The 25341-nt window shown below is 51.9% G+C and overlaps 1 long non-coding RNA gene across 1 annotated transcript in view; it reads left to right on the top strand.

Moving 5' to 3' along the window:
• Positions 1 to 4190: 4190 nt before the first annotated feature.
• The window catches only part of LOC310885702, a 26856-nt gene continuing 5705 nt past the window's right edge, over positions 4191 to 25341 (top strand). Inside the window, exon 1 of the long non-coding RNA XR_014574908.1 lies at positions 4191 to 25090. This is a non-coding gene — a long non-coding RNA (uncharacterized lncRNA). The remainder of the gene's footprint in view (positions 25091 to 25341) is intronic.

Raw genomic sequence — 25341 nt, 5'->3', positions numbered from 1 at the left:
ATCTCAAAATCTGAACGTCCAGCCAAGCTGAACTTTCTCAGTTCTGCAAGTCCGTGTACAGAAACAGCAAATTAAACTTCCCCTCGTGCAGTTCCTGCCCCCAGGCCCTGCAGGAGAACAGCCCCAAACTGGGCCTGGCTCTGTTTGAAAGGCAAAACCTGCCGAATTCAGTCCTGCCCTGAACGAAGAACCAAACTGGGTGGGTACTGGGTGGATCCCGATTCCTCTGCAGACTCCAAGTCTGGCTCACACACAGCGGATCAATATTGGGTGACGATCCCTGGGTGCTCTCCCCTTTTCTCACTGGCACCCCTGACCTCGCTTGCTGGCGGCAGTGCCCCCTCCTCTCCAGCTGCCTTAGCTCAGCATCCAACCGAGCTGAACTTTCTCGAGCAGTCTATTTGTTTGTCTAATCCTAAAAACAGCGAATAAGCGCCCTGTGTGAACACCTGGCAAATAAACAGAGGCTCTCCTGGAGCACAAGGAGCCCCTAAACTCAGCAGGCGGTCACCAGAGGAAAACGGAGCCGGTAATTTTACGGTCTTCCTTCCCATCCCGGTCTTCTCAGCAGGTGCAAGCTACTGATTTCATACGAGCCAGCAAGGCAGGATTAGGCCCGCACAACGGCACTCTGCTAATGCAGCTCGTGGAGCGGAGATCCTCCTTATAGCCAGAGGCCCTTTGACTGGTCAGGTGTGATGTTTATTCATCAGTATTACAAATATCTGCTGAACGGTAAAGCCTCGGAGCTGTAGTCAGGGCTGACAATCCCATGCTGCTGGCGCTGCAAAAAACGGAGATAGTGCCCACTCTGAGCAGCAGTTAATGGCAGGTCCCGAGCGAAGGGCTTGTCCGGCTGCCGCCAGAGAAAAGCCCCAACTCTGGTTCAGAAGAAGAAAGGCTTTCTCTGTAGGAGGTGGAACTCCCCTTCTAGGTTAACATTACACCAGCATTAAAGGTGCCAATTCATGACCCAGCTGTGATCACTAGCAATCCCGTAGTGGCAACAGGAGATCTTCCCGTGCTTGGCGGTCTTGAGTGCTATCAGAAACTTCCTCCATCCCCATCCTGCCTCTCGGAGCAGGGCATGCGACACCCACACAGCTCATGCTGCCCGAAGCCTGGGTGCCAACTGCTGATGACAAGAGGAAAAGGAAGCACGAGGAGCCCATAAATCAGCAGGGCATCACAAATGGAACCAGGAACCGTCCCTTCCCCTCTCCTCCAGCTGGCTCATGGGTCCTGACAGGAAGTTTAAGTCCTGCTGCGTGCTCTCAAAGCAAATCTTACAGCGTGGCAACTTGATGCTGCACCGAGATTGAGTGAAATTGAGCAAACGTGCCCCCGTGGTGCATTAATCCGGACCAGCAGGCTCTCTGCCCCCCCCGTGCTTCCTGCACGCGATCTTCACATCACCCCCTGAAGTCCTGCGTAGGGTTTGCAGCCAAGGCAGCTGAGCTGGGTCAGTGTCTGGTGGGAGATGCAGAGGACCGGCGAGGTGCTGCAGGAAGCACACGGGGTGATTCCCAAGCTGGGGTTCTCCCCTCTGGGCAGCGCGAGGCTGGTGCCTCGGTGAGGAGCCAGGAGCGCGGTGCTGCTGGGGATCTGCTCGCTCGTCTCCCCGTCGGTCTCCGCAGGGAAAGCAGCACCTGATGCACAGCGTGGGCCAGGTTCCAGCTCAGCAGATGGCATGTGGCAGAGATTTCGCCTCTATTTTCAGTTTTCGGATCAGGTGTTGCTAAACTGTTAGGCAGCGCTACGGTGAGAGCCGTCGCCCCGGCAGGGCCTGCGGTTCCGCGGTGCTGCCGGGACATGGTGCAGCAGAGGAGAGGGGTGGTTTTGTGGCTCTGTTTCTGGAAAGGGAATCAAAAATCTGCATCACCTCCCAGCTGTGAGGCCTATGGGAAACGTGGTCTCCCTGCATGCCTCAAACCCCCCAAGTGGGGATGATCACACTTTCTTGTATTTGCTGGGGGGTTCTCAGGAGGGGAAGTATTTCCTGCAGCCTGAGTCAGTTTTATCAGAAGGAATCCGTGCTCTCAGTCCCTAGGTATGATCACCACGCAGGTACGAAGAGCAATGCAAAATGGGATAATCTAATATCACATCATGCAAATATTCATAACTGCAGTTCCTGACATTACTGTTATGTTTTAAATCCATTTTGTATCTTCTGTTCAGCCAAGAATAATATTTGGAGATGGATTTCCTAGGAAGACAAGGAGAAGATCCAGCCTGTTACATCTCCTGAAGTGCAGTGCAAACTCTAGATCGTGGGAAGGGGAGCAGCTGTAGAGCCTGATGCTTCCTTGCACTGAAGTCCGGCTCCAGAGATACTTCCTGTTTTGCACAAGGGGTTTTGAAATTGTACGAGGGGTTTTACAGTTAATGAGAAAGTTAAAAGGCACGAAAGAGTCCTTTCCTCTTTCTAACCTACCAAAAGACACCGGCAGGGGCAGAGTTAATTTACAGGGTCCTGTAACTCCTTGCTATCTGCTGCATGGTGAAGTCAAAAACCCTGCAGAAATCCTGCTGCAGAGAGCGACGGCGGTAACCCCATGCAGCTCTGCATGCCTCTGCAGGGTTTGCTCTCCCTTGCTCTTTTCTCACACGCTCACACACACACACACACACATGGAAACCCAGCGCCCAGGCACGGCTGCGGCACCGGCTGGGCCCGCGGAGGAGCCAGGAACAGGGCGAGGTCCCTCTCGCAGCAGCTTCTCCTGCAGACCTGCAGGCACCTTTGGAAAACCACAAAACGGTAACCAAATAAACAAGCGGGGCGTCTCCGGCTCACCACACCCCCACGTACCCCTGCGGGCAACTTCAGCATCCCGCGGCTGCCAAGTCGCTGACGGAGCTGGTAAATCAGCGAGGAGCCGTGGAGTGCCAGCGCTGGGAGGGGTGCTGGGTCCGGGGCAGAGGTAGGAGGGTGGGCTGGGAGGAGAAGGCGGCAGGCTGTTTGCTCCGGCTCCCTGCTGGCCTAATAGGAGCTGAGCCATCTGTCCTCAGGCGTGTGCATCAAAGGCTGACACATCAGGCAGGTGAGTGCTCCGGCTCCCTGCCTGCACAGCCTCCCACACGCCGCCTCCGCTGGTCCCCCAAAAACGTCCCAGCCCTCTCGCCAGCTGCCGCAGCCCCGGCTTGGAGGAGCGGGCATGAGATGTGGCAGTGGCCGGTGAATGGCACAGCCGCACCTTGTGGTGCCTGCTGGAGAAAGCGGCACCTCCTCACCCCAAAGAAAACCCAAAGGAATAAAGGTCTGGTGCTGGCAGTCGTTGGTGTGGTGTAAAGGGGTAAGCCCTCGAGGTCAGGCTTGCTGTTTCACCCTGAGCACACATCGCTGGCACATCCCACTCCTTATCGGGCTTCCACACCACTTCTATATCCATTTTGGCTGCTCTTTTTCTTCTAAGTCACCACGAGCAGTTAGTTCACAGTCTGTCCGTGAAGTAACACCAGCTGAGGGGTTTCATTCATTAGTTCGGCCTCTCTTTGTCTCTTGTGACCCTCCTGGAGTCCACCTAGCCTGTTAAGGTTTTGCATTTTCTCATCAGGGCTTTACATTTCCCTAATGGTTTGTAAAGCTTTATCTTTGCCCTTTATCAGCACACAAAGGCATGCAAACAAGGGAGGCTAACCTGGGGCCCAGGTTAAAATGAAAGCTGGAAGTTTTGCAGTTGTTTCCAGCAGGTTTGGGCTCAGGGATTAGTTCAGATAGGGGAATGGCACAGCTACACTTTGCACAGGTACCACGGAGGCTCGGGAACTCAGGCAAAGACCAGGAGAAAACAATTCTGTTGCAATCACGATGGCTTTAAGGCTGCTTGTCACAATGTCGGAGAGAGGTTTTCGGGTTCTGCGGATGGCCTCCCCCCATAACCCCTGTAGGCAGCCAGAACAAAAGGCGGATTTCCCTGGGAGGGACCACGATGCGTGCCCCTTTCACCTGCTGCGCCTGGCTTGCCACGCGCCATCGCAGCTTCCTCCGCAGCCACGAGACTTCCAAAAACTCCGAGGTGCAAAACGCAGAAAACAAGGCTGGAAGTTGTTCTGCTGCCTGAGCTAGTCCCCACCCTCCGGGCTCTGATTGCCTCCACCCCGCTGATGTCCCTGCCCTTGTTTTGTCTTCCAACCCCTCTTGCAATCGCTGGGCCCTGCCTTCTCTCTTTCTCAAATGTTGCTGACTAGACTTTATGGTACCTCCGATGCCTGGAACTAAGAGCTGCTTTCCGTAGCTGTCGACATGCCCCTTGTTTTCCAGCGTGTCCCAACTATTGAACAATCAAAGCCACCACTCTTGTTTTAGTTCTAGCTGTTAGAACTGATGGCGTGTCGCAACGATGCCTAGGAGACCCAAACACGGATACTGCTGCTGCCTGTAAGCAAAGCAGAAGGAGTCCTCGAGAGCTTACGACCTCGGATGACACGCTTATCGATTTCGTGCACCCATGTCACCCTAGGAGCAGAAACAGGAGTGGAAATCTTACTCAGACCGCGCTTGCGAGCAGCTGCTGAGCGTTCTCTACAACTTGGGAGTTTTCCTACTGATAGCAAGGAGGCAAAAATGGATTTTTTCCATTACTATAAATTACACCGAGCAACGTTATACTTAAAACTGCCCTGCAGTGTCTCTCTGCCCTTTGCAGAGCATTTCCCAGCCCATCTCCTGCCTGTTTTCTTGCTACCGATTAAAACAAACAAAACCACCAAAAACCACATTGCCAAAAAGAGAACTATCGATGAGGGTTGTGCAGCAAGCCTCTGAGGGCCAGAGACCTTCAGCACCATGAGCTGTACAAACGCCTGCGCCAGCCTGGACCAAGGGCTCCCTGGGTGCTGGTTCCACGCTGTGGCAGGGTCAGCAATCAATGCAAGGAGTGCAGGAATACGCCTCTCTGGAGCAGCCCTTCCCCGGGATAACCTCTAAGCTTCTACCTTATTTTTGTTGTTTTAAATACGTTCCTGCTACTTGCGGTCGGTGCCCTCTGTTTCTTGGGTTGGGAGCAACAAAGCTCCATTTTGAGACAAACGTCAATTTGTGGACCTTTACTTCCAAATTTTCTTACTTTCAAATCCCTTCCCCGAGCAGGAGGCTTTATGTCGGCTCATCCCGTACGGAGGCCTGCTCCCAGCTTCCCAGCTCCAGTCATACCGGTCGCCGTTCAGTCCCAGCAGCAACAATTACCCAACTTGTGCCTGTCAGGACAGCGTGCACGTACTGCTTGTATCCTCCGACTGTTAAGGAGCAAATGCACCACCAGCGATTTATAAAATAGCTGCATTTCATAGCTGCAGCATGCATCTCTTTAAAGCAAACAAGCTCATTGCACAAGCAAATTTAATACAAGTAACATGAGATGGCCCCAAGCTATACAATCCAGATCAGGGTACGTCCGTGTTCAAGGGAATGAGGATTTTGGCTTGAGCCTGTCCTTACCAGTAAATATACTAGCATTAAATGAGCCAGCAAATATTGAAGCGCCTTTGGTGATGTCATGGACAGCACAGATCAGGCTCATGGTAAAACTCTGGCTAATCAATATGTTGATATTTTGGTTTTGCAAAACCCAATTCAAATCAGTTTCAGGCTCATCCAGACCTTCACAATTCAAATGAGCACAGAGATTCCCCAGCCTTGCCTTGACATTGGTGGAAAAACCTCCAAAGCATTGCTGTCCTTGATGGGAGAGGAAGGAAGCCTTGGGTAGGACCTGTCTTCTGCACAGCTGCATCCAATCTTTCAAACAGAGATCTACCAAAGCCCATCTCAAGGGAGCAACAGGGGGCTGGAAGATGACAGTGACTGTGTAGCCCTGTTACTCAAACCGTGCTGCTATTTCACATCCTCTCCACTGAAATGTTTGAGTTCACTACCGTTCTCCCTTGCATGATCTCTGTGATAAACGTTTTACCTCCAGTTTCAGGAAGACTGGACGATGATGACCTTCGAAAGCCAAGCTATCACTAGTTGCCTCAGCAGTCCCAGTTTAATGGAAGAGCTTGGATAAACCCAAGCTCTTGGAATGGCAGCTGTTAACGAAGGTCATTTCTGCATTACACAGTGGTACTTGTGGTGGTGCTGGAGATGAAAAGCCAGAAGGCTGCAGCTCACACACATATGGCTTTGCTCCCTCCAGCTACCCCTCGGCAGCCCTCAAAACAGCGGTGTGTCTGCCAGACAATTGCATGTTTGAGCACTGCTGATGGTAGACTTGGTGATTAAGGTGGTGGCGAGGGGGGAGGAGGGATGTGCAGTTGTCTAAGACGATGTGGCTCTGGGAGGGTTGCCAGGGCACAATCAAATTACCCCCAAGCCAAAAGAAGTTGGTCTGTGTCTATAATCAGGGAGACACTCGGCTGCAGCCAAAGGAGAGGATAAATGTCCAGGTTTGTGATCTCCACCAAATAAAGCAAGAGAAGGAGGGGCCTGATCAGATAGAACATGGACATTTCCAAGCCCTAACAAGAGCCCATTTTGCTCAGACTCCTGTCTCCAAGAGCAGCTGGTGCCAGGTGCTTCAGAGCAGTTGCTTCCGGTCTCGTTGAGTCCGTGGATCACCGTCCGTTTCCAACAGTTCCCCCAGATGCGCTGGTGCTAATGGTGCTCAGCAGTCAGCTTATCTAAAGGTGCTCACACGAAGCCAAGAGCAGGCTGCAGCATCCTGGGCTCTGGTTCCTTTGCTCTTTGTATTTACGCTGCAGCCTGGAGCTCAGCTGCCTACAAAGAGAATAGCCCAGCACTGGTGCGTTAATCTCAGGTTCGGATGGCCCCGTTTCACATCCCTGCTGTGCCAGAGTCGTTTTTGTCACTTGGGGTGCCACTTACAGCCTGAAATCAGAGCCCAGGCAGATGACAACGGCATAACCTAACCTCAGATTCTGGTCACAAGGGACACACAAAGATGTAAGGGACAGAAATGAGTCTATCGGACAAGATGACAGATGGAAGTAGGGGTGTAGCTTGCTAACCACAAGGCGTCACAAGCGGGATCTCTTTCAAAGCATCACAAACAGCAGTGACACCTTGCCTGTTCCCAGAATAGTTTATCAGGGAGCAATAGGAGCACTTAGCCTGCTGCGAGATGCTGGGGCATGTGTCCATCCAAAGGTGGCAGATGGTGCCAGGACGCTCAGGGCAGAGGCTGGAGCTCGTCGGGGCCAGCCAGCATTAGGGAGAGATCCCTGATTCCTTCCAGTTGAGGAACCTCTTCTTGACACAGTCTGGTGTTGCAAAGGAGTGGAAACGGCTGGTTGCACGCACACAGACCCCACCAGGGATGTGCTTGGGCACTTGAAGGGTTAATAAAATGTTTGGTAGATGGTTTATGGGCTTGGGTGGTTTTTGTTGTTTTTTGAAAGCCCTCATTCATCTCGTTTCCCTGTCCTTCGTCCACTCCCACCTTTCTATAGGGCCCCTAGGGCAGAGCTGCTAGGGAGACTGAACTCCGTGGTATGTGTGTGTGCGTGTGGCTCCTGGCGACGAGGCTGGGTGGTAAATTCACTTCAAAGGGGCTGCAGTACCAGCGAGCTGCAAAAGGGTGTAATTACCACCCTGGCTGAACCACCCTCCCAGGCTGTTTGAAGTAGCTCAGAGCAGAGAGGCATCAAAGGGAAGCGCCTTGCAGGAGCTGGAGAAGGAGGCTAGGAGCCACTGCAGGCACATCCCATGGTGTCAAGAAGAACAAACCTACAGGCATTTTACACCTGTCACCCCAAGCGCTCAGCGAAGATCAGGACCTCTTGCCTCTGATCTCGGGAACAGCTTGAAGGCAGCTCTGCTAGCACGGGGGAAGTGGGGCAGGTGCCTTCACCGGGTAGAGGCTGAGGTTGAGAATTTAGGGTTAAGGCACCGTGAGGAGTGCTCTGAAATGAAGACCTGCTGCAAAAAGGGAATGCACGTAGAGCTTGCATTTGGTGAGGGAGACCAAGTTGCCATTGCATAGGGAATGATGTCAGACCCTTCCTCTCCAAACTACATCCCAAAGCAAGGCATACTGGATCTTTGAAAAAAAATACAAATTCTGGGTATTGGAATTGCTTTCCTTGGATGTTTCTCATGTCAGAACATGAGAATGTGACGTAAAATGGGCTATTATGCAATATATACAAATATAAAGCACAGATATAAAGAAAATATATAGTTTAAACGGTATTTTAATATAAAAATCAAAGAAAAATGAGATCGGATGCAATGAAATGAAGATGAAGCATCTTGCAGTAAATACATAGTTGAAACTGGGAAAATGCTTTTGTTCTGATGAAAATGCACATCTTTCCCGAGCCCTTCATGTCAATGCAATTAAATTTTACCCTGTTCAGTTGCTCAGAAATGTGCGGATGGTCCCATCCACACTTAATCAGATGTCATCAGTCCAGCCCAGCAAAATGTCAAATCAGTTCTGGGTGTTTCTAAAATGAATTACTAACAGATTTCTTTTTTCAACCTCTTCAACTTACAGAATGCAAGTTAGATTCTGGTTTTGAGAGCTTTTTCAGCTTTCTGACAGCTAAAAGCTTGTTTGCTCGATGTTGCTTTACAGAAGCTGCAGATTCAATAGGCTGATTTCCAAAAACAGGAGTTGCAAGACAAATATTAAAACCTGCGAGACTCCACTCACACTGCCAGAGCTGCTGGAAGTCACCCCCCAAAATTCCCCAGCCCAGGCTCAAGGTACCTGGCTGAAGCCCAGAGCGTGATGTGAAACCTGAAACCAGGGAAGTTCAGCCCAGTTTCATGTTTTGTAACTAAGGTTGCACAGCTCTGGCTAACGCTCAGCCACATGTGCTCTGCGGGGTGCCTCCTTCTCGCCCCTGCCCCAAAGCCGTAGCTGGGGTTCCCTCTGTGCATCATTCTCGACGACATCCCTACTTTCCTCTCTGGGGCGATGGTAAATGGCAAACCCAATTGTGCAGCCCGTGACGGAAGCCAAGAACTATAGGAAGCGTTCGGCCCTAAGAAACTGAACATTAAATGCCAGTATCGCTCCATCTCTTCACTGTCATCATCCCATGGGTGAGTCATGGCAGTTGCTAAATAAAACGTGAATTGGCAAACTGAAATGGGAATATGAACGAGGCTGGTAGTGATGACTCAGTGAAACTCAGCCCAGCAGTCACTGAGGCGCTGGTGGGCTTGTCTCCATGTAGGAAGCGTGCCCGAGGGTAAGCCCAGGGGGGTGTTAAGGGAAAAAGCCTCCTCGCTGTTGCTGCTTGACTGTGTAAATTTATGGCATGGTAAGTGGATTTTATGAATAAATAACTACTGCAAATTGTTAACAAAGAAGGTAATTAAGTTAGCACATGTTACCAAAGGATGTGGCAAATTGGCCATCACTTGGAGCCTCCTGTATGGCTGGAGTCAGCAGACGGCGCTGTCCCACGTAGCGTTACGGGTTTGTTTCAGTGAGCCCTACTCAGGCGTGTAAACACGACTCGGGTTTGGGGAGATGCTTGGCTCTTGTTTCACTATGCTAATTCTTGACAGGAGCTGTTCAGACAGTAAAAGCTCCTGCTCCCTCTGTTAATCTTTCCAGCTAGAGTCGGTGTGCAGAGCAGAACTGCTCCTGGGAAATGAAGGTGTCGCGGATTATTTATTGCTCCTGAGAAAGGAAGGTGTAGAGGATTTTGTACTGCCTTTTCCACACAGCTCTGTCCTCAGACTGAAGGGTCCCGGGACAAACAAAGGCCAAGAGTACAGACTTCCCAAATGGCATGCTGTGGATCTGCAAACATCTGCTGCCACTCAGCAGAGGGAAGAGAGCGTAAATCAGGATGAGAATGCCCCATGTAAAATCTGGTTGATAACGTTACAGTTTTAGGGTTTTAGCTCTTCAGCTCAAGCCAGAGCACCCTACTGCCAGGGAAGCGGGGCAGATACCCTACTCCGTCAAGAGGAAGATGAAGGCCTCGTTTCTTGTTGTTCTGTAGATGCTTACCTCATCCTTGAGGCAGGAATTCTTCCCCACAAATGGCAATCAATAAGCCACAATTGGCAATCTTGAAGCTCATTCCATTTTCAAGCTATTGCAACTCTGCCAGTGTGAAGCCAAAAAGGTTTCCCTATAGGCAGCGTCAGCTTGCCTCTGCTGCCACTGAAGAAGAAGCTACACGAGAGCCTCTCACTGACTTCAGTGCTGAGAGCTCCTGAAAACATTGTCTTTTAGTGATTTTGCTTGTCTACAACATGACTTTACAATGGCACTGGACTTGGAGAATGGACATGGCTTAGGACAACCTCTGTATTCACTACAAACCCCTGCATTAGACGATACGTTAGTCACTAGCCAACTTAAAATCAGCTGTCTGAGAATGCCAAAATATCAGGGATATCCTCCTATCTGGAAGAGAGCAGTTTAAGTTAAAGGATTTGATGCGGCTGCAGTGCGTGCCTTACAAACCCGCTGGCCTTGTGCTTCTCACGCAGGTGAAGCTTCCTTGAGGACGCACGGGCAAACCAGCGATGGGGTAGTGACAAAGAGCTCAGGCAGACGGATGGACCAGCTCACAGGAGCCCAACACGCAGGGAGAATTTTGTCCACAGCTAGCCTGTAAAGCCTGACGGTCTGGAAATCCTCCGAAAGACAGGACAGAAGCAATCTGAAGGCAGAGTGCCTGCACGAGGCTAGTGAACCTGCCCGCCTGAAGGTGTGCACACCCGCACACACCCGCACACTCACCCGCATCTCCTCCTGGCTGGCAGCAGCACACTGCCTGGCACTCAGCCCAGCTCGTAAATCCGGGGCTGCAATAAAAGCGGAAGAACAGCATTTCTGACAAGCTGGGCAGTATTTATGAGCATCTGCAGCCCTCCTTCACCTCCTAATTTGGACATTGCCCTTATTAAACATTCTTCCTTCCCCTCCCCCCAGCTTCCAAGTGAATGGGGCAGCTCCCAGGGGACCTGAGCTGAACTCCGGTGAAGAGCAGTGCCAGAGCTTGGAGAAAAGAGTCGGCAAAGCATCTGAGCTTGCTCGTTGTGGATCCTGACTCCGGAGGAACCCATCACCAGTAAGCACAGCCAGCCAGGCCTCCCGGTTGGTTCCAAAGCTGCTGATTCAGACACTGATATCCCATCAACAGCTCCTCTGCTAGCACCAGCCTTTCTCCTCTTTTCTACCTCATTCAAGCTTTTTACTGTTTCAGCATCATCCTTTCCAGCTTTTGGCCCTGCCACCCACCTTTCTGGCACTGCTTCTTGAGTTTCTCACCAGCCTCCTAGGTTTGACCTGCAGACTGACGTTTCTTACAGGTAACTGCCCTGGGGCACAGGCCTGGCACTGGTTTGCCCCTGTCCACTAAATTACAGTCACTTACAGCCTATTCTGAAGCTTTATACAAATCAACATCTTTAATACGGAGCTGAATTTAATTTCTATTGCCAAAGCTGGAGACCAGCAGTTACCACCCAAGCTGTATCTGTATTGTCATTTACTGGAGTAACAGTTCTGCCCACAGCTGCTTATGGAGGGGAAGAGGCCATTGCACAAGACACAGAGTGGGGAAAGTCCCCAGCTGAAGAGCTTGGGTCCAGATTCTTGGAAGACACATTTCAACTTCGCGATGCAATGAGGATTTGCAGCCTGAATGCATCTGAAGATGCAACGAAAAAGCCCTGTTGTTACCCTAGTCCACAGGTAGGAACTGAGCATGGGGGTGGCCTAGAGTGCAGAGCAAAGCTCGACTTTGACCCCAGCCCTCCTGAATTCAGCACGATACCTTAACCAGAAGAGACTTTGCTGCTGCCCATCTGCACAGCGTGAGCTAATGCCCAGAGTCTGCAGCGATCCAGGGCTCAGCTTGCTGGCAGGAGCAATAAGACACCAAATAAAGCCCATTGATCTGCTCTGCTCCGGGTGGACCGGGAGGGAACAAGCAGGCCCCTGAGCATCCGCTTGGATACCTCCCGACACGAGCTCTTTTCTGCACCGTGCCCGCTGCGTTTCTGACTCTCCTCGCCCGCTGCGGAGGTGCCACAACACGCCTGTGTTGGAGAGAGGGGTGGAAGAAGGGGAGACTGTGGCAAACTAGCGCTTACAGCCGTCTCCTGCTGGCTCCAGCACTCACACAGGAGCTCAGCCCTTTCCTGGGGGTGGTTAATCCGCGCGGGCGCACACAGGAGACCACAGCAGCACTGCCGAGAGCTTCGTCTCCCAGCAGAGATAACGGGTTGTGCCCGGGAGATGAGGAGAGGAGGGTTACGTGGGGGGTGGGATCGTTTCGTGCTCTCTGTCATCCATTTCTCTGCTCGTCTCTAAAGGGCAGGCAGGAGCCTGTAATTTGTGGGGATGGAGAGGCTGGTTCCTTGGGCGGTTAGAGCCTCGGAGACTGGAAGTTCCTCCCCAGCAGTGGATGTCACCACAGCTCTGGGCTTGGGTTACTCGCTGGGAGGTCTTCAAAGGAGGAGAGTGGAGGTGGGGAGCAAACGAGAACTGTCAGCCCCTTCCTCTGCTGCCCTTGGAGAGCAAGGAGCCAAGGCAGCATCGCCTCAGCGCCAGGCCTCCCCTGGAGAGCAGGCCCCACAGCCCTGTGTGGTCCTTTAGAGCCAGACCTGCTCACTGGCAGGGTCACTGTCGGCTGATTTGGGGCAAAATCGTAGGATAATATTGGAATACTTAGCAACCCGACTGCTATTTGCATTGCAGTGGCACGTCCAGGCCCTCAGCTAAGAGACTGCCCCCACCTCAAAGGCAAAATATGAAATGGGAAACCTGGAAAGCAAACGGAGAGAAAATGAAAGGTCTCCTGGGTCCTAGGCCATTACCTTCCCCAGGAAGCTGTGCCTCCTCCATCTCAGGAAGACTGAGGACTAGAAGAGGACACACAGCTGCAAAACTTTTATTTTTCTCCCTTGGAAGGGACCGGAGGCCAAACTAGGCGAGCTGCCCCAAGGCAGGGCCAGGAGGTTGTTACAGTAAGACCACTCCTGAGTCAGTGATACCTTCTCTGGAGCACCTCCTTGGCACCGTGTTCCTACACCAGAGGGTCACACATGCAGATTTTTTGGCATGTTCACAACCTCGTCCTTTAGCCTTCTTCAGCAGACGGTGGGCTGTGTGGCCAGGCTCTGCATTTCCTAGCTGTGGCTGCTCCTCACAAAGCAAGGACGGATGACAGGAGTTCTAGTCCGACCCTTGCGCTTCTTCCCAGAAAAGAAGAAACTTTCTCACTGGGAAGAAAAATAAATGTTTCATTTTCTGTGTTTTTCTGGGAAAGCATCCAGACACAAGTAAAAAAAAAAAAAAAAAAACAAAACACACACAAAAAACAACAAGTCCCGATATTCCCTGTTTCAGATCAACTGGAAAAATAAAGTTCATTCTTGGAAAGAGAGCAAAGGAAATGGCTTAATCTCAGACTGGTTCCAGTTCCAAACTGGTTTTGCTTGTGCACACACAGAGCCCCTCCCAAGTGCCCTGGTAGTTTCCCAGGGGAGGGAACCTCTTTAGAATCAGCAGTGTAATTCAAGATGGGTCCTGCTGCCCCAGAGCTGTAATTTACCCTGTAGACTTCAGACATCAGTGTCCGGAGAGTCTAAAAAATCACCCTTTGCTACTGCTGGGGTAGAGCACCGTGCTGGCGGTGGTGGGAATTGCAATTGCTGGGATGAACCGGGACAATTTGGGGTTCCTAATCCATCTGTGGCAATTAGAACAACATCAGTGATGCACAGTCCTCAAAAAAGCCAAGGGAGTTATAACGATCAAATGCACTCATGCTCTCACAAGGGCTGTGAAACTCAGGAACAGGGTCCAACTCCCCTCTCACCGATGCCAATATAAACCTGAAGTAAATCCACTAAAATTTATACTGGCGTGAGTAAAAGGAGCTTCCAGCCAAGTAACTTTTCCTGTCCTTGACAGCAGGTTTCTCCTCCCCTGAATTTTTTCCCAGCCATGGCTAAAGCCTCAGCACTGCGAACTCCTTGCAGCAAGGCGCCAGCAATGCCAGGAGGACGCTGGCAGTGCAAGCCTTCCCGAGAGGATGCCATGGACTTATTTCGAAGATCCACTTTGCAGTGATGCATCTGTGCTACCTGAAGAGCCAGAAACGCAACGGAGCTGTGCTAAGAAGTGACAAACACGCAGCTAGGACTTCAGAGGCCTTTGCAGCAGAGCCACCCGGCAGTTCATTGTAAAACTCTCCTTGCCATCAGCATCTTCCCTTTAGCTGCTACCTGAGTTTTGATGCCAGTGGTGCTAGGATCAGTGAGAGGGCATAAGCCTTGCAACCCTGAGAAAGAGCAAGACTGCCAGCTGCAGTGGGCATCTCAGAGGACTCCATCACAGCCATGCAACTGCTTGTCCCTCCAGTAGACCAGTAGCTTCACCCCCCAGTAGCTACCAGATCCCCGACTAGATTGGCTGCCCGTGTTATTTCTTGGCTAAAAACAGCTGAAAACATCCAACTGCGGCTTCCATTCCAGGCCGTAGAAGCAAGAGCTGTAGGATCGGGGCCGCGAGGCCCTTTAAATGCCACGATGCCAAGACAGGACCCAAGTTGGTTACGTCCCTGCCTCTGCTTTGTGCTGCTGCCAGCTCCCGTGACCAGCCCGCTCTAAGACTGGCGACCAGAGGCCTCGCCACAGCGAGCGCCTGTCTCTGGAGGGCCCTCCCAGGAGGAAATGTGGTTTTCACAGTGGCTGCTCGTCCGTGGGATCTATTTGGAGACACGACCCCGCCCTCCCAAGGGCTTGATGGATGACCAGCCAGGAGGATAAAAGGCTTTCCTCCTAAAGAAGCCCAGCTAAATATAAACCCTTGCTGGCTTTAATGTGTCTTGAGCACTAACTGAAACCATCTGCAATGGTAAATCTGCTCTTCCAGGCCCAACCATTGTCTCACAGACCCCAGAAGCTCGGAAAGCCTGCAAGAAAGCAGGCGGACAGCGAGGGGAGCGGGACAGAGATGCAGCCCAGGCCGTGATGCCGCAGAGGCTCTGGGCTGCTCCAGCCTCGGCGGCGTCCCGTGGGAGCCAGCTACGACGCAGGGCGCTCCCAAGGCTGTTTACATTCATGCTCGGAGTGAGGGGCTGGTTCAGCCTGAACATCGGGTGGGGGAATGCAAAAGCAGCCCAGCACCTCTTGCCTTTCTCCCCTTGTCTCTGCAGAGGCTGTTCCCTCGGGAAGCAGGGCAGAATCTACGCCGGGATGGCAGAGTTGAAGCCTCTTGGCAAAAGGATGTAGAGGGGCTCCAGCATCAACCCTTGCACAGCTCAGCTCAGCAGCAAGGGGTTCCCTACAAGTCAGGGCTGACCTAGTGACTCTGTTCGAGAAAATCTGTAGAGGAATCTGGGGCTAATCAGCATTTCTTAGCCCTGAGGTGTTAGCACAATAAGAAGTTTGGTTTAGCCAAAAGCAGCTAGGAGAAACCTGTCTCATTCTACCAGCAGCTTGTGGTGATCCCGTTGTGGGATGAGTCTCCTCACTGCAGGGATGTGGGAAGGACCTGAGGACGGCCAGTTAGGTAAAAACCACCCGAGGGCTTCAGCGTGACCAGTCTGCAGTGCAGGGGAGCTCCGATGACCTCTTGCCGCTGTCTGGGAAATGTTCTGCCCTGTCATAGTGTTTTTCAATCCACGGAGCACCAAGCAAGCTCATTACTAGGTCATATAAATACAAATGGAAAGCGAAGGGGCCTCGAAGCTGCCCTAAAGAAAGAGAAGCTCCCTTTTTGGTGCAGCTCAGTGGAGCTGGGACAACCATCAGCTTCCTCGGTGCTCCAGAGACGGAACAGGATCCATCACTAAAGCCATGGATCTCTGCACATCTAGGAACGAAACCAAGTTCTGCCACACGAATCACCCGAGGATTAGAGCCAGCTGGGAAATCACGAGGCCCACGGTGCACGCATCCACCTGCTCAGCAAGAAGCCCAGACAGCCCCTTGCGTTCCTCCGAGACGGCCGCAGCTCGACGCTCCCCCTGCCTCCCTTGCCCCGAAGCGGCTCTCGCAGCCTCGTGCAGGGAGAGCTGCGGTCTGCGCTGCGCCAGGGCTCCCTGCCAGCCTTCGCCAGTGGCTCCTACGCCTCCGAGCCCAGTTTAGAAGCCTCGTTTTACTGCTTCCCAAACACAGCGGGTTCGGCTCGGTGCACCTTCTCCGGTTTACTCTGCGGAGGATGCGGGCTTGAAATAGAAAAAGGAAGGGACACCTAAAAATAAAATGTAATTACAGAGGGAAAGGGTGTTTGGAGTTCAGAGCTCTTGGTCCTGCTGGTAAGCAGCAGCTGAGGCTCCAGGCTTTCTGTTCCTATAAAGATGGGCAGATTTTAACCTCTCAGGAAAGTCCTGGATACCAGTAGCTGCCTTGAGCCCCAAAAGCCCAAGCGTGCCTGCAGAGGAGCCCATGGCAGGCAGAGATAGCAGCAGCCCCTGCTGGAGCTCTGTGAGGTGCCCGTACGAGCCAAGCACACACTGTCCTGTCCTTCTGAGCAAGCAGAGAGCTCCCTTCATCCCTTTGGGACACCTCCAGTGAGTCCTGCAGCACACAGCTCTCAGCATGGCCGAGACCACACGGAGCTGAAGCAGGGACAACAGCCTTAGCAAGGTTTCTCTGTGCTGTTCTGGGGATGCTGGTACCTGCCTCAGTCCCTCAGATGACAGCATGTGGGGTATGAAGACTTTCTACCAGTTTCAGGGAACATGAAAGCCAGCCGTGGGCTGACTCTGAGGCAGCTGGAGTCCTCAGCTCAGTGCGTGGCTTTTCCCAAGCCTGCTGAGAATCCAAGGTGATGAAAGACATTTCTCTGTTCATCTCTATTCACACGGCCGGGGAAGGAAGAGCTCAGTGCCCAACTGGCTGCTGGATGCACAGAGAGGGTCTGCTGAGCCCCTGGTCCCTCTAAAAACCTGCAGGATCAAGGAGTTCAGCCTCTTTGGGGCAGAGCAGAGCAAAGAGGAGAGGAGAAGCAGCCTGTGGCTGTCAGTGGAACGACACACTAAAGGGATTTCCCAGTGGATGCCCAGATCCACAGTTCAAACAAATGTGATTCCATTGACCTGAAGAGGAACTGGGAATTCGATCCCGTCTGTGACTGTTGTCTATAGACCTAGCACACGTTTATGCCAGGACCACGTTTGGCCCTGAAAGCTTGGATGCAAAGATGGAAAAGCAGCACGGAAGCTCTTGCTTCTAAGGATCACACGCAGGTGCAGGGCAACAAGAAAATTTCGTCATTTGTCCTGTTTGCTACTACCACATTGTAATTTAGATATTCTCCTTATCTAATTGTCCTCTGAGGTGGTGCAAACACGACCCAGAATTTAATGAATGGGTTTCTCAGCATTTAATCCCAAACAGGACCACCTCAGTTTTACAGGTAGTGAACTCTAGGGAGGGAACAAGTGTCCTTCTCAGTGGATGGCCAAGAAAAAAAGTCCTCAAGCCCTTTGCCCGCACTGATTGCAAATTCGCAATCTTCCAACTGAAACAAATCCAGCTTGGGACGGAGCACAAGAGCAACACAGCAATTCCTCTTATCAGTTTTGGATAACAAGTATCGTAAGCTATCACGGGGCAGCTAATGACCTAAGCCATCAGGTTTGAAGCTGGTCTGGCTGAGAGCATCTCCGCTAGCATCATCTCCCCCCTCCTAGCCCGCCTTGGGAGTGACTCAGAAAGAGCAGCATCACCTGCTGAATCATCAGCAAAACTTCCTGCACAAGCCGGCTCCATGGGGAGAACTCCCATGCAGAAAATCGACTGACCAAGCCAAACACGGCTTTGCTTATGGGAGCAAACGCGGGGCTGTTGGCCAAGAAGAGATGGGGCCTGCCCCGGGTGTCTCTGCTCCGTAACACTCCTGATGGACGCAGTTCTTGTTGACTGGGGTTTCCCAACTTAAAACGGGCCCGACTGTGATTAGCACGTGCACAAGAATAGCACGGAAAGACCCCGAGGAATTCAGGGAATTAGCTTCGTGCTAGCTGCTGTAGAAATATGTCCCAGGGACAGGAGAAGCGACTTGCCTGAGGTTGCACAGCCAGCTGCAGGCTGAGCTAGGAAGAGCAACCACCTCGCCACGCCGCCCGTCTCCAGGCCTGCGTTCACTCCAGCAGACATTCCAGCCTCCAGCTGAATTGTGCCGCGCTGGGCAGTCAGGGTGCACCCCTGCTCCCGCTGCAACCCATCGCTGGTTTCACAGCAGGAACAAGATAGGACAGGCAGCGCTTCCCCCTGCCACATCCTTCCCTTTGCCTGAGGAGGCTCGGTTATCTCGGCTCCTCAGCCTGATAGTCTCCGTCTGTCCGTCTGGGCAGGACAGAAGCTCTGCCTGTTGACTGCGCATTGTCTGCGTCTGTCTGGCAGCCTTGGCTCTCCCTCGCTCCATTGACTGCTCCCAGCACTGTCTCTGTCTGCCCGTCTCCCAGCTCAGGAGAGCAAAGCCTGGCTCCCCGCTGCCGTGCCTCTGGCATTCTGGCAGCATCCCTCCGTGTGTGGGAGGAGGTGGTGGAATAAGGGAAGAGCTCAGGGTTTAACACGACACCGAGCGGATGCTGCAGCGCCCTTACCAGCCACGGGAGGTGGGGAACCCGGCCCAGGAGCAGGGGCAGGCACAGCCGCTGGCCGGAGAACCGGGCGCTTGTGCAGTCGTGACCGCAGCACGGGTCACAAAGGTGGATTTGCAAAATCAGGCAGGGATGTTCTGTCCAGCGCCACCCTCTCCCTCAGAATTAGGTAAATCTGCACGTCCGGGGCAAGTCCAAAATGACAGTGAGCAGGATTGTGGGTCTGGATCCAGTGGTGCGAAGTGGGTGAAAGCTTGTAGCATCTGGCAGACTTGTTTTGTGGCGATACGGCTTCACTAGATGCAGACAACACTACAGGGGGGCCCTGTGTCAGTAGTAAAGGTAAATGCCCCACGGACGGCTTTCAGAATAAGATCCCCTCCCTTTTCCCCCACGAGCACTTTAGAGCAGGAATTTTCCAGCCGGGCTTTCCAACGTTGTGCTCCTGCTGGGAGTGGAGGTGGGACCATGGGAGGAAGTAAATCCCAGAACAGGAAAGGCAAAAAGGAAAAAGAAAAGAACATTGTGCTAGGAAAAAGTCCTGTTTGATGGCTACCAACTTCCACAGCCCTCGGTACAATACAGAACATCCTCTAATTCCCGTGTGAGACCACGTACCATGCAGGGAAACAGAGAAAACACGGCCAAGGTGAGGTGCAGGTAACCTGCGGAGGGACAAACACAAGTCGCTCAGGTCTCAGGGTGACGGTCCCGACCTGTCCTCCCTTCGAGCCGGCCGAAGTCATGACCACGCTGTGTCTCTGAACGCCCCGTGGCTCACCTTATCAATGTGGAAATCGAAACACGGGGGCTGCAGACGCTGGGATCGCCGCTGATCTACAGAGCTCTGCTGATCAACCACTGCAGCCCCCCTGCCTCAAGCCGGGGCTCTCAGCCACGTCAGAGCCCAGCGGCTCCAGCAGGCTGTGGTTGACGCAGGTGATGGAACCAGCCCCTGACTTTGTGCAGTTCCCACTCTCACCAGCACAGCCTCGGCACTTGTTTTTCAAAAGCAGCAGGTTGGCGTTGTTAGTCCAAAGCAGACCCCGCTCTGCCCCCGTGTAACAGAAATAATCACAGGAAAGGCAGCAAAAGAGAAGACTCTTGGAGTCCCGTCCAGCCCAGCTCTAGGGTCAACATGAGATTCCTTGGGTCTTTTCCTAGTGCTATGACCACGGTGCTGGGACATCTCCCAGGGCTGTAGGAACATAATGAAAGTTCAGCGGGCTCGTGTTTTTCCTGCAGTCATCCTGTATTTCCCTTCTCTTTCATCCCTTTGGTTATAGTTATTTACCTGCTTATGTCCCCTCAACATCTTCCTCCTTCCTTGGGCATCTTCCAAGCATGCCTATCAGCCCCTCCCCGCCACCTGATTCAGCCTTTTGTCACAAACCAGTCCCTCAAGCTCCTGACCAGTTTACTGCTCTCTTCTCAGCTCTGACAGTGGTCATCTTCCGGCTGGAAGGCTAAAATTTTCCACGGGGCTTGCTGCCCGCAGCCAGAACCAGCTTTTCAACAACACGCAGCGCAGCAGCGTGGTCGCAACAAAAAAGCCACCTACTCCTTCAGGGAGAAGAAGACGTGGACCCTTTAGAAAATCGGTCGGTTCTCCCCCCCTCACCGCCCCACACCAATGCACAGACACCTTCCCATCCCGTTGCTCGCTCATCTAGTGGCAAAATGAAGTCTGCATCTTTATTAGGGCTCCAAGATGCTAGCAGAAGGGAAATAAAAAAGAAAACCACAGCTTCTCGAGCTGTAACAGATCCTACATTCAGGCCGAGAGTGCTTCTCCGAGGAGGAGAGAAGTCTGAGCACCGTGTTTGCTCAGTTGCAGAGCTCTGGGCCAGGTCTGGTTATTTTAGGGAAAACTGCAAAACCAGAGGAGCTTGACTTGAACCGAGCAACCTCAGCACCCCTTTTCGGTGTCGGAGGCAGAGAGCCTCCTGTTGCTGGTCGCACACCATTGCAGGCAGCGCGTTGTTAAAGCCCTCCCTCATTAAGTGCAGAGCACAGCATCAAAGTCAATAAATAAAACCTGCAGCCTGCTGGCGACGTCTTCAGCCACCCACTGCCAAGCGGTGACATAAGAAGCGTGGGGCCGTGGGTGTCTGTTGTTGGCAGCCCAAGGGTTAAGCTGGGTTAGTCATGTCCGGGCAGCCAGGGGCAGATGCTCAGCCCTTGGACACCGATGGTGGAAGGCCAGTGCCATCTGCGGGCCGCATCCTGCCTTGGATGCTCTCCCTGCTGCTCCGGGCCGAGGGACAGCAGCGAGGACGGGTCTGGCTCAAAGGACTGCTGCTTCGAGCCATCCTTAAGCCGGGCACAGGGAAAACTGGTGCATGCAAGGAGAGACTGGCGAGCCAGAAGGGTTTGGGCCGTGCTAAGAGAGCAACTGTTGCTTGCGGAGGTGGGAAGAGAGGTTTGCTCGCAGCCCCTGGCGGCAGAGGTGCTGGGCTGGTGCTCCCATCTGGCAGACCGGCTTCCAGTCGAGGCAGCTGGGACGATACAGAAAGCCCCGACGGAACCCCCAAAGCGGCTGTCCTGTCCCTGATGGTTCCTGGGACACCACACAGCCCCGGGCTTGTACACGGCTGCACAGCGAAGGACGAGAAAAGCGCTGTCCGAAAAGCAGAGCTATTAAGGCACGTGATAGTGAAGCAATCTGTCACATTCAGCCATCTGATCGTGCCAAAACCGGGAGGAAAACCCGTCTCCCAAATACCAGGCGGTGCTCTTACAGTAAGTCTGCACCGTACCTCAAGCACGATTCAATACTAGCGTCCTCCAAAGCTGGGAGAAATACAAACATGCACTGGCCACTGCAAAAAAATGGTTGCTCTCTCCATGCCCTTCCTGCAAACCAGGTATCACTGATTGTGAACAGCTAGTTTTGCCTACAAAATATAACTAGATTGATAAATAAAAGTAAAAGTGAGCTCCCAGAAGCTCTGACGGGCTTCCTTGGTGGTTCGAGGGCGCCTTGTGCAGCCTTCCCCTGCCCTGGGGAGGCAGCACCCTCTGCTGCCGTCTCAGAGCAAACCAGTCCTTGCAATAAAGCCTGCTGGACTTCGCTGTTACTTTGCTGGGGATTTCCAGGCAGTTTTTTGTGGTTGCTTGGATTCAGTCGCGTGCACAATGCCTCTTCTCCTAGTAAGTATGATGAATGATCAAATTTAACCAAGAAAGAAATCCATTAACTTTTAAAACTCTTTTAATCAACTGCTCGTGATGCTAGAAAAAAAGGCAGTGTGTGACTGGAGAACTCCTAGGCTTGAAATGCAATCCTCTGATAAAGACGTCCCTCATCTGGAGGGTGGGAAACATTTTAGGATGCTTAAACCTGATCTCGGCAAACTTCTATAGGAAAGAAATTACCCAGAGCCCCACAGAGCAAGGGTCTGCTTTTTAATGGAAAACTTGAGAAGGTTTACCTGTTGTGGTGAGCTTCAGCAGGTGATGTGAAATTGCAAAACATTCACAGAACAGCAAAACCTCCCTACTTCCAACTGTAGAGCTTCCTGGAATCACAGATTTCCTACGCATGTGGTCGAATGAGCCAAATTACCAAAACGCAGAAAAATGAAGAAAGAGGTATGTAGGACCTGCGTATGACATCTTCTCAGTGTTATTATCTGATCAAAGAAGAGCTTGTTAAAGGTTAACAAACGTGCTCAGATTAAACCTGGCTTCATCTCATCTTGTTCTCTAACGACCATACCTGAACTTATTTCCAGTAATGACCAGGCAGCTTGCTACCCCTGCCTGGCACTAGTGGAAACGCCTAGATGTGGTCCAGGACAACGGGGGAAATGTCCTTGTGTATCTAGGGCTTGTCCTTGGGAAGTGGACAGAGGATCAGATAAGACAGCCTCAATTTCACCTTTTTCCCGCAGGAAGACTGAAATACCAGTCTGCAAAATGACCACCGAAAACCTAGCTCCAGAAAGCGGTAAAGCAGATAGAAATGTGCTGCCTGTCGGCTGCGAGCCACCCCTCCGAGCGTGGCTGGAAGCAAGGCACAGTGACGCGCGGCAAAGCCGTTCTCTGCAACAGCAGCTCCCGACCGGCGATCCTCTCTAGGCTGTCACCAGTCCTAACACGAAGTCAGTCAGAGGAGTCATCTCGGCCAAAATAAAACTGGATTTTGTTGTTGTTCCACATCTGAATTCTGTTTTTCTCGTACAAGGACAAGCCTGGCCAAGAAAGATTGCTTATAGACTTCTGCCAGTTTCCAATACCAGCACTAAGCAATAAACAGAGTGGTTCAAACACCAGTGATTTTCACACTGGAAGGAGTGCAATTGGTCTGCACGGAAAACTCCCTAGTGGGCTGGAAAGCAAACAAGTATCCTGACCCAGTCTGTTGGCTCGTCAGGAACACGCTGGAGTTGCCAGCAAACATGGGTCACTGACATCCTGTTTCTCTCCAGCTGCTCCAAGGGGTCAAACTGCATCTCCAGAAGTGGGAGAAACTTGCAGGAGGCTTCCTGTTTCCACTTCTCTGCCCAAGGAACCGTCCTCAGGCCAGAGAGGCGAAAGGACGCCCGGGCAGACGAAGATGTCCCAGGCGTGCGGTAACTGGGGGAACCCTGGCAAGAGTCGGCGGTACCTCTACGTCTTCTTTAGCCCTGGCTAATGTGACACGCACTACACTATGTAGCCGCAGTTGCAAGGCTCTGCAGTTGTCCCTGGTCAAACCAAGGCTGGGATTGCCTTCATTTATATTTCTAATGCCTCTGCTGAGATACACCCCTCTACAGATGAGCCCCTGCTGTGTTGATTTCTCTGCAGAAGACTCCGCAGTTGCCTGAATGAGGCGATCAACAGCTGAGCTAGAAGAATCCAGGAGTTCTGGAGTGAAATGGAAGCGGGTTTGAGTTTCTCCGGTGGTTAGGCTTGGACTAGCGCTGACGAACGTTGCTGGTGCCCTGCTTCAGAAACTGTGCTACAAGATAGTGGGATCTGTGACTGCTACATCACACCGAGACGCTTGAGGCACCCCTGGTGCCTCACGTCAGGGGGCATTGTTTCTCCATCCGTACATGAGATTTGGGGGGAGGTTCCCTTTCTTTCTGAGTCATCACAAGAGCAAGTGACCAGCAGCGAGTTTCTAAAAGTTAGCCTCACACAACCCATTACGCTGGGCAGCGAAGACTTCCCAGTGCAGCAGTCATCTCTAACCTGATGTTAAGAGGAGGATCTCACCAAGAAGGGATCAAGGACCCAGCAGTGACAAAACAGGAGAGCTTTGTAAACAAAATCAGCACCAGTGCTACGGATACAAGTGAAGAATCAGACCTTTCTCTTACTGCGGAAGGGAGACGAGCTCACAGGAAGGGGAGCTGTGCCTGCGATTTGCCAGCAGCCTGCAGATAACTATCTTAAGTTAGAGCTCTGCAGCTGCCGTTTCGTTCCTCAGGTGCCCTTCCCATACAAAACTGGGATCGAAAGCTGCCTTTGCAGCTGTTTTTCCCTGAGCTGCAGTTCTGCTGGCGTTTACCTCAGGAGAAGCAGTGGAGTTCCTCAGACTTTTTCTCACATGAATAGGAAAGGCCACATAATCTCTCACTAACAGATTTTGCAGCTTCTGTTGCTTCAGTTAAATCCAGCCCAGCAGAGCTGAAACCCACCCATGTCCTTTTCCCTTGGCGTGAAAACCAAGAGCTGCAGCACAGGTACCACCCTGGCAGGGAAGGCTGGGGCTGAAACGTAAAAAACCGCTGAACTTCCTTCCTCAGACCAACTGATGGGTAAGGGTGGCTGACGGCAGCTGACAAGCATCCACATCCCTTGCCCTCCCACGAGACCTCTTCCTACTCGTTACCGTAGCTGCTATTACGTTAGAGATTTATCTCAGCTGTAAACCCTCGCTCAGACTCCTCGTTAACCTCCACCTAAAAACACGAGCTGTGGAAGAGCCCCGTGCACTATCCCTACCCGAGCACGAGGGGAACTGAATACAAAGAAAATGAAAGTCAGCATCACTTCCCTCTGTTCCAACAGCTGCCTTTTAACCACCCCCACTGAACTGAGCTGAACTGAGGCATATTTGCTTTTAAAGATACACAGCCTGGCCGTTTGCTGCCTCGTGGAGCCCAGAATGTTCAATTTTTTCCTGATTAATTTATATGAATTATAGGACGCCTATCTAGCTCCAGAGGCTGTTTTTTTTTTTTTTAATTCATGCGAGAAATATATATATACTGATATATATATATACGCACTAACGTATATATGATGTAGGATTATTGTAATTTGTGGCTCTTGTGGCTATTTGTACAAAGGCACGTGGTCAGGCAGTTGGGGTAGATGATTTCTGAAGGGCCCTTCCAACTGAACTGTTTTGTTCTATTTTATTCGAATTAAATGGTTCATGGAGTGACTGAACAGCACGTCCGCTGTCACCCCGTGTCCTGATCCTTTGGTAAAGCGGTTACTGAGCACTCAAAGACATGCAGGTGAAAAAAGCAGTATGACAAGAATACAGCTGAATCCCAAACGGAAATATAGCCAGGAATGGCGCATCAAATGGCTGGCTTGAACGCAGTGCTAATAAAATTCGTGGTTTTTATGAAAGAAGGTACAAATTAAGCAGTATTTTACCACTGCTTGGCACGAGTTCATTGTGACTCTGGAGAAGGGAGTCAAGTCTTGGCCCTTTCCAGTTTAACAGCTCTCTTCTAATCCAAAATGTTTCTCTGCACAAAATTTGCAAGAGCCTTTGAGATCTATTCGCTTCCTGAGGATGTTTTCTTTCCTTTTGTTTTCTCCCTTTTTGCTGTACCTCTGCTGTCATCCCAGACTTGGGGCCGGGTGTTTCACTGTGGTGTG

The sequence above is a fragment of the Anser anser genome (assembly GCF_964211835.1).
Source record: "Anser anser genome assembly, chromosome: 23".
Taxonomy (NCBI): domain Eukaryota; kingdom Metazoa; phylum Chordata; class Aves; order Anseriformes; family Anatidae; genus Anser; species Anser anser.
Note: the sequence above shows the minus strand (reverse complement) of the source record. Positions and strands in the feature narration are given on the sequence as shown.